Here is a 10111-nt window from a genome sequence, read left to right as displayed (position 1 = left end):
GGTTTGAGTCCCTGCTCTACCATTGCTAGACAGCACAGTCATAGAAAAATCCTTCCAAATTCCAGACTTCCACCTCCGTAAAGCAGAAGTTAAAAACAACACACATCTCTTAAAATCACTATGAGAATTATATAAGCTAATTCAGATGAAAATGTTTTACAAGCCACAAGAACAGTTTGCAGAAGAAAGGGAGAAGGGAAATTAACATTCCCTGGATGTCTGTTACTTGCTAAGCACATTGACAAAGACTTTTCATATAGGTTACTTTGTATAATAGAAAACAATGTGAATTACTAGTAAGTATTCATTAGTGGCTACTTGTCCACGGACTTGTTTTCTAGGTGGATTCAGTTCTTTCCCCCAAATCTATCATCCCTTTGCGGATGAAGTGGGCTGCTTCTAGACTGGGGCTGCTTAAAACCTGCCTGTGGCTCCCACTGCATGAGACAAGCAGCATTCTACAGTGGGGATGCCAGAAGCTGTGTCCCTCCCGCCCCCACCCCCCCCCCTCCTCCGCCACCAGGTCGATCAGGTACCCGAATGTGGGGAGGCCGAGTACAACAGGAGTAACTCAGTTGTGGGGAGCTGTATCATGGTTTCTCATAAAATGCCGAGGGCTCTTGATTTCTGACAGCTTCTTTTAAACCTAAATTTGTCTTGGGAGGTAAAACACACTGGTCAAATGAGCTGTGAACAAACAGTTTAATAGTGAGCCTGAAAAAGACAACCCAACTTACCTTTTAGGCTCAAACGAAATGTTTGGAAAGATCTGTTTGGCTTCCTCACGTTACCTGCTTTTCACCCATCCCCACATTCTCCTCCCAGAAGGTGGTGAAAGGATTACCAGCAAGTGAGATACCTAAACTTACTCGAGAGGACAAACACCCACCTACCAGCAACGCGGTAAGAACTAAACTAGGCAGTATATTCAAATAAAAATAATAACTCCCATTTACGAAGCACTTGCCATGTGCCAAGCACTGTGTCAGGTGTTTTGTGTGCCGGTGACATCTCTAGAAACTACACATTATTATCCTCATTCTACAAATAAGGAAACGGAGGTCCAAAGCAGATAAATCGTTCGTCCAAGGTCACAAAGGTATATTAAGGAACAGACCTAGAACCGAAATCAAATCTGACTCTCAAATCTGTTCCCAACCAAAACACCACTTCTGTGGCCCACCCATTGCCTCTTGCATTTACAACCACTCAGTAAATGTTACATCTGCTCTCCCCCCGTGGACGTGCCAGTAAGGGAAAGTTTAACCAATTCCCTTCGTGGAAACGTGCCAATCGATTGAAATGTGTGTGTGTGTGTGTGTGTGTGTGTGTGTGTGAATACATATACGTGCGATCACTATTGATCTCTCTGATCACTGATATACTTGGAAATGGTTTTCTCACGAAAGCATACACCAGACAGGGTTTGGCAGTCACCCAGATTCCAATCACTTTTTTGGGGTGTGGAAGAATAAACAATGGTTTACAGCATCTCAGACATCCATTTGAATTCTACCTCCTCCCGGCTCTACCAGGAGGGGTTTTGGCTGCACAGGACAGAAACCATCTCTGGCGGAAAGAGCCTATTGAAAGGGGGTCTCTCAGGACCGATGAGAGGGCAGGCGATCCAGGCTTGTCTATACCGCGGGGACCAAACCAGGCAAGGCCCAGCCAGGACCCCCCACTTAACATTCTGCTTAGGAAGTCACACTTGCCCCACTGGGCACTCGCTCCACGCTGCTGCTGTGACTAATCCCTGACTCTTCCTGCACCTGAGGGCCTCTCTTTCCAAGTCAGAATCTCAGGAGGGAGCATCAGTCAGCTGGCTCAGGCCACAGCTGCCAGGGAACTGGAAGTCTACCCTCGAAGTCTCCACTCTGGAGCTGGATAGGTCACCGATGTCCCATAAATGTTAACTCCCTTCCCGCCTTTCCCCTCCTGGCCCCATCCCCGAGGGTGAATGAAGCCCACTGAGTCCACCAGTCTTCTGCAAACAGCTCAGCCCCCGGCCAGCCTCCGAGAAGGACAAGTTGGTTGACGAGAGCCATCCCATCTTGAGACCTTGTCCCTTCTTTGTTAGGGTGGCTGTTTGCTTTCCCGTGGCCACAGGATGTAAGGTTCGTGTGGTCTCTGAACAGTTGAAAACCACTGGTCACAAAGGATGTTATTAGCATTCTGCTAGAAGTTTAATAACAGAAAGCCAGCAAATCAGTGCAGGACGTACTCTGAGAATTTCTTTCAGAAGGAAAAACGAGAATGCATTCAGAAGGAATGCAGAGAAAGCATTACATTTGACATCAAGTGATGTAAGTTCAAGCCTGACATCTCCTGCCAACCAGGCTGTCCTTGGACTTGCCCGGTCACCGTTCTATGTCTGTTCTCTCACCTGACAAAGGGAGGAAATAATATTTCCCAACCAACTTGCAGTACAAGAGTCAAGTGAGTACCACGGAAGGAGCTGCCCAAACACAAGTTTAGCTTTGCAAGGGCAGAAATGTGGTTGTGTAAGAGAGGGGCAGACCGTTGGAAGGCACCAGAACTTGCACCTCACCCTTCCCTGCTCAGGCCAGAGGCAGATCTGATACAGGTTTCCCTGGCCACGCTCCCCAGCATGCCTCCGTTTACAGATTTCTCCCTCCCCGTGAACAGAGGGCCTGTGCAGAATCCTGCCTCCTTAAAACTAGATTCGCTCTCTCCACAGAACTTTCAATAGCTCATCCTGAGGCATGGGCTTTAAAAAGATGTATCATTTTGGTATTTCTTTTCCTTTTGCTCTGGATACATCCTCCTGGATCTCACCGTGGGATAGTTAACGTGGCTAACACAGGATGAGAGAAACTGCACTGAATCCCAGATGACCACTTACACATTCTCATTCATTCACACATAAATAGAGGGATCATCTATTAAGAAGAATAAATTTATGCCCACCAGCCACCCCCCGCCCCACTCCAAACTGGAACGAAGTAACCATTTCCAGAAGAAAATGCACAGCACAAAGTTTGCTTCTTTCTGAAGCTGGAAAATGTTTGATAAAAATGAATGGCACCTCAAATTTTAAATGAAAAAACGGCTTAGTTCTTCCTGAGGATGAACTGCAGTGGAAAAAAATAATATTTCTTCCCTTTTTAAGATACCTCAGGCTACCTTTTTTTTCCCTCAGAAGTCCACCTTTTACATTTAAAAACATAATAATTCGTATACCCGTCAACGTTCTAAATTCCAAGTTGCTATGTTCACACTTTCATTTCCTCCCGTATGGTCTACTGGAATCAAATAACTTGCCAGCTGCATATTAGAAAGGAAATAGAAAGAAAACAAAAGATCCACAATTGTTACTAAATATCCACTGCCCCTCAAGTGACATTTTAAAAACACAATTTTCAACAATATGAATCTTTTCAAAACACAGACTTTAAGAGGAAACAATGACCCATCTCTGACAAGACAACATAGAGAGAGATGGGGAAAAAAATCACTCACTGAACAATAATTTTAAAAATCATCTTCAGAGAAGCTCTACTATAAAACTTTGCTTAATACATAGAATCAGAGACTTTCAGAGCTGAATGAAGCCTCGCTTCATATTCAGATGAGCAAATTGACTCGTAACGCTCAAATGACTTGTCCAAGTGTTACCGAAGCCCAAGTTCGGCTGTTCATCACTTGAAAGCACTCAAGAGAAAAGTGTTGATTGGGAAGGAATATGAGCTTTATTCAGAAGGCCAGCCACCTGGGGAGAAGGCAGACTCCTATCCAAAGGCCAACTCCAAGGTATCTGCCCGGCCCAGTTTCTTAAAGGTCTTTAACTGGTTAAGGGAGTGCAGTGGTCTGTGATATTTCCTGATTACATGCAGACTGGAACATGTCAGCTACAAAGTTATCTCTGTGCTAGGAGGTTATGCAAGAACTTCTAGTTCCTTGGTGTCCTGGGAAGAAGGGGGTAGACTGTGTAAGAAGGTCTGGTTCCTTGGGCCCCAGGGGTTGTCCAAGAATACTGTTCTTTCTGCAAAGGAGGGCAAGGTCTACAGACGCACAAAGGGAGGTCACTAAAGTCATTTGCGTGACCTTAAAAAAGAAAAACATTTTGCTAAAAGATTGCGGGGCTAATCAAAAAGCTAAGGGGGCTTCAAACAGACTTGCCGGCCTCTCTGGGCTGGGGACGTTCTGGTCCGTCATTCCCCAAGGCCAGTGGTCCGCAAATCTCGAAAAAAATAAATTAGTTCTTTTATGCATCAAGGGTCTTAAGTCAGCAAGCAAGGAGTGTGTTACCCTGAAGCAAATTAACCCTTAAGACCAGCCAGACCAACCAGTGTTGTTACACCGGGTCCTCTATCAATAGTGACCAAGAGAGAAAGGGGATGCGCTCATATCTTCTGTCACGGGGATCCTTCCACTGCCCCACCTGTATACAGCAAGAATTAGTTCATTATCACCCACACTGCTACATAGAAGGTGAAATACCTCAAAGGCACTATACGAGGACAAATGAAGCTCACCTAATAAAGAGAAAGGTCAGAAAACATTTGGCTGGAAGAGAGTCATTTCTGGTGGTGAAGGATTTTAGTCTAATTTGTACTAGAGAAGGAAGAATGTATAGATTTACGTTTTCTCTCAACTCTGTCAGACCGCTAGCTTTTCATTGTCCGACATACCCATCTGTTTAATGTTCTGGCCAACCCTAATTTGTGTTTGTAGGTATTTCAACAATCAAGATTTTAAAATTTGCTTTGGGCCTAAAATCATTAATATTATTATAACCTCACTTTTCAAACAGGTTGCATTCAAAAGTTCATTTGCCCACCATTTATTTTTTTAATGTTAATTTATTTTTGAGAGAGAGGGGGAGACACACACACACAGAGCGTGAGCGGGGGAGGGGCAGAGAGGGAGACACAGAATCCAAAGTAGGCTCCAGGCTCTGAGCTGTCAGCACAAAGTCCAATGTGGGCCTTGAACCCACGAGCTGTGAGATCATGACCTGAGCCAAAGTTGGACGCTTAACCGACTGAGCCACCCAGGCTCCCCTGCCTGCCATTTTTTTAAAGATTTTTATTTTTAAGTAATATCTACACCCAATGTGGGGCTAAAACTCACAGCCCTGCCATCAAGAGTTACACGGTCTACCAAATGAGCTAGGCAGGAGCCTCTGCCTGCCATTTTTAGGATCCAGAACTTGCCTTCTATCAGAAACCATTCTACGAGTGGGAACTGGATTCCCAGCGTGTTCTTCCCAAGGTCTAAATCCATGTTGCACTAGAGTAGCTCAACTATAGCACAATGACTACACGGGGCCCTGGAATGGGAGGCCACCTTCCCTTTGCCCCCTCCTCTTGCATTCCTACGGAGAGCATTACTATTCCCTTCCTTTCTCTATCCCAGCCCTCAGTTAAAAACATTTGTTGAATTGAATAAAGGAACAAAACAGGAACCAGATATGAAATTCCACCCGTCAGATCAAAGCTCGAGCAAATTCTACGGTGTTCATGTGCCAATTTTTTTTTTTTTTCAAACTTCCCCTTCTGCTCAGACCGGTGGGCTGTGGACCCTGTGCATTAGCAGCTGAGGAAGATTTTGTGTTACAAAGAAGGTTCCTGAAAATTCCACCACTTTTCTCCTCAGTCCAAGATATTTAGTTAAATAGCTTATACGTGCCACAGTGTATGCAGGCATATACAGACCTATATAGGCTTCGGAGTCAGACCAAACATGAGCTTAAATCCCTGCCCCACCACTGGCTAACGTGCCACGTATGGAGGATATCGAACACTTGGAAACACTTGGGTCTGGTGTTTGGTGTTTCCTACGGTTTGGTGCCAGTCTCCCTTTTGAAATTCACCTTCCGTCACTTTGCTGCGAGGAGCCACGACAAGCTCTTCCCCAAACAGGCCAGCTTCCGGTATCACTTCTTTTCTTTGGCAGGCATCCCTGACACATCATGTTTACTTGCCCTCCGATTCCTACTTCAAGCCTGCCTCCCCCGTGCAGCATTTCTGATCCTTGTGTGATTTCTCCAGGCTACCGTGTTCCGATTGCATTCTGGTCGTGTATGCTACCCGTGTTATTATTATTTTGTTTTTTTTACTAAATATCGCATCCCTGAAGACAGAGCCTATGGGTCGCACATCTTGTTCTTTCTGCCATGGCTCACACACGGTCTTTGATGCCATGGGTATTCACCAAATAGTTGTTGAATTGAACTGAATCATGAATGAAAGACTCCTAATTTACACGGCGACTGGTAAACGCCCTGTCACCAATGTGTTCACCCCAATTAGAGAGGAGAGGAAGGTTTTAAGTAGTAACCAAAGGAATAGCAATCTTTCGAAGATTTCTTTCAAGTCTTAATTCTTCTCCGTCTCAGCTCTCTTTCGTAGGAGACTGGAGCAAGAATGAAGAAAAGGCAAACTCTGCTATCCCCCTCCCTGCCCCGATTGGGGCCTCCCCGCTCACCAAGCCCTATTCTCATTACAGATTGGTTTCCTGAGTGTGTTGAAAGCAACAATCACAAATCCTTTCTGCACCTAGGAGTACCTTGAAAATCCTTCATCTGCCTATTCTTCATCCTGCCATCAAAAGTACCTGTAACCACCAGGGATTTTCCCTGTACTAACTAGGAAGGACATAAATCTAATCGTGTGCGATTTGGCAAATCCCACCTCAGATGCCATCACCCCTGTAAGCCTTTGCATGACTCCTCATTCATCGGACAACCGTTCGTTAAGCACCTGTAATATGCTTAGTGCTGGACGTAGAGTGCTGAGCAGGACGAATGTGGTTCATACTTTGTGGATTTCATATCTAGTACAAGGTGATGTAGAGGCTTATAACAGTGAGATTCAACCTGGTGGGAAATCCGAACAGGTTTCTTTGAGGAAGCAGTGTTTTCTACTTGGCCTCTCTCTGGATTGCCCTTGCCTGTTACAGCAGTAATCACAGAGTTTGGGGACTAGGGACCCAGCCTACCTGTGCATCAAAGATAAGATCACATGTCAATGACATAATAACTTCAGGCACGTGGCATTGCCCAAAAACTGAAATGAGTGACCCAGCCTTGGGCCCAGCCCTGGTTCACAAGTAGACGATGGCCACCTGGGGAGGACAAATATCAGCACATCATATCCCTAACAAATCAAGAGATGTCATGGGTGAGTTTGGAGGGGCGGGGGGGGGGGGGATACTTAGAAATGGCTCTGTGTGACCTTTCCACCAGGCCAAGGTGAACTTGCATCGCAGTCACTTAGCCAATGGGTCATCAGCCTCTTGTCCTGACGCAGGCGTGGCCATAAAACAATGCCTTCAATTTGAACGGTCTGACTTTGAGAGTAGAAGGAACCCACACCTCAAGAGTGTTAAAGACACGCTCTGCCCCCAGCATGTCCCTTTCCCACTCATTGCCAGCAGCTAAGGTTTGTGGATGCACAGCTATGTTGTTCTGTCCTTGGCAGGACTGCGTGGGTGATCAGTCAAGTTACTGCCCTCAACGACCTTGCAAAGTAAGGCCCATGCGCAAAGCCGTTTCTTGGCCTGTCTATCCGTCCCAGTTACTTTATCCCGTACAAGGAAAGAACTCTTGGGGGCCATCATAATCCTGTCTGATACCAGCACAACCTCCAGAGAAATTGCTGTCTTTCTAAAGGACGCACAGAATCAATTAGTACTAAATTAATTATGGAGGGCTGAAAACAACTGCCAACAGATGAATTGTTTAAACTGGCTTGTTTGTACTCAGATTGTGTGTTCTTTTTTTTTTTTTTTTTTTTTTTTATGTTTTTGGGGTTTTTTTTGTTTTTGTTTTTTTTTTTTTTTGAGACAGAGAGAGACAGAGCATGAACGGGAGAGGGGCAGAGAGAGAGGGAGACACAGAATCGGAAGCAAGCTCCAGGCTCCAAGCCATCAGCCCAGAGCCCAACGCGGGGCTCAAACCCACGGACCGTGAGATCGTGACCTGAGCTGAAGTCGGAGGCTTAACCGACTGAGCCACCCAGGCGCCCCAGATTGTGTGTTCTTCAAGAGACCCTGCTCCATCAAGGAGCTTTCCAGCATCAGGCTTAGCAAAGAGCTTGAAAAGGTTGAATGGCCTGGAGCCAGCAGGAAGTGAACAAATTCCCCTTTCTAAATCTTGTCTCAGTGGTATTTGAACTCTTACCAGCTGGGATCGGGCCAAGACTGTCAATAGCTGAAAAGAGAGAGGTTTGGTAAGAAGTTCTAGAGAATCGTAAACCACATTGAATTTCTCATTTGGGGACCTAATATTTTAAAATATTTATTTATTTGTTCATGCATTCGTTCACTCATTTATTCATGGATTTTCCAGCATTCCCTCTGGCAGATTGCACTAGGTGACAGGGACACAGAGTCATTTATGCAGAGCTCTCCGTCCATCTCGGGAGACAGAGGCACAAACACTGGGGAGAAAAAAATGAGGAAACCACGTGCACCACCTTGCAGGAGCACCAAGGAGGAGTTCAGAAACTGGAGGGTTCCTCGGAGAGGTGACACAGAGCTGTGCTGTACACGGGGGACAGGAATTCACCAGCCAAGAATGGAGGCAGGCATTGAAGATACAAGGACACGTGAGTAAAGCACTTAACTGTTATCTTCAGTTTCTCTAGGTATAAAGTGAGAGGCGTAGCCCCAGCCTACTGAGGGGATTAGAGTGCTTTGGTGAGCACAATGCCTGACAATCACAGGTCCTCCAGAAGATCCTAGTTCCCAACAGCAGGGGGTGGATTGATGGGGATTCCTTCTTGCTCTTACCCATTCCTGCTGGTGGCTGGGTGTGTGTTTCTAGCATTCGTGGCTCAGAATTAGCCCGTAGCCAAGCAATAAAACAAAGCTTAGCAGTGGAAGCAAACTGATGAATCACAAGCCCTAGACCATGCAGACAAAGCGGCAGTTAAGTACACGGCTTGAAATTAGAATTGTTCGTGGTAAGCCTGCATCCACCCCTCAACAAAATGCCTTCAGGCGCTGGATTCTAGTGTTTGGGCTCCATCTTTCTCCCTCTCTTTTTAATCGTGGTACAATACACATAAAATTTGCCATCTTCATTTTGTTTCATGTTTATGTATTTAGTTAGAGAGAGAGAGAGCAGGGAAGGGGCAGAGAGAAAGGGAGAGAGAGAATCCCAAGACTCCGCGCTGTCAGTGCAAAGCTTGACGTGGGGCTCGATCTCACAACCCTGGGTCATGACCTGAGCTGAAATCAAGAGTCGGACACTTAACTGACTGAGCCGCCCAGGCGCCCGCACCAGCTTCATTTTTAAGTATACGGTTCAGTGGTATTGAACACCTTCATGTTGTACAACCATCACCACCAGCCATTCCCGTAACTCTTTAGCTTCTCAAACTGAAATTCCATACCTATTAAATAATAACTCTCCATCTTCCCCTCCTTCCAGGTCCTGGCAACCACTGTTGTGTTTTCTGTCTTTATGATTTTGACTACTCTGAACTTTCTCATGTAAGTGAAATTATACAATATTGTGTGTGTGTGTGTGTGTGTGTGTGTGTGTACATGTGACTGGCTTATTTCACTTAGCATAATGTCCTCAAGATTCATCAAGATTCATGCATTCTCTTCTTTTTCTAGGCTGAATAATATTCCAGTGTGTGTGTGTGTGTGTGTGTGTGTGTGTCCATATTTTGTTTATCCTTTCATCCTTCGATGGACATAGACTGCTTCCAAGTTTCAGTTATTGTGAATAATGCTGCTATGAACATGGTGTACAAATATCTCTTCGAGACCCTGCTTTTGGTCCTTGTGGGTATGTATTCAGAAGCCGAGTTGCCAGATCATATGATAACTCTGTTTTTAATTTTTTGAGGAAGCGTCATGCTGGTTTCCATAGCAGATGTACCATTTTACATTCCTACCAACAGTGCACAAGGACTCCCATGTCTCCGCGTTCTCGCTAACACTTATTTTCTGTTCATTTGTGGGGTTTTTTGTTTTCTTAAATATTTTATTTTTAAGTAATCTCTGCACGCAACATGGGGCTTGAGCTCCCAACCCCACAATCAAGAGTTGCACGGTCTTCCAATGGAGCCAGCCAGGAGCCCCTTTTCTGTTCTTTTGATAGTAGCCATTCCACTGCGTGTGAGGTGCC

Source organism: Neofelis nebulosa, chromosome 6 (genome assembly GCF_028018385.1).
Source record: "Neofelis nebulosa isolate mNeoNeb1 chromosome 6, mNeoNeb1.pri, whole genome shotgun sequence".
NCBI classification, from domain to species: domain Eukaryota; kingdom Metazoa; phylum Chordata; class Mammalia; order Carnivora; family Felidae; genus Neofelis; species Neofelis nebulosa.
The sequence above is the reverse complement of the archived record's forward strand: the minus strand, read 5'-3'. Positions refer to the sequence as shown.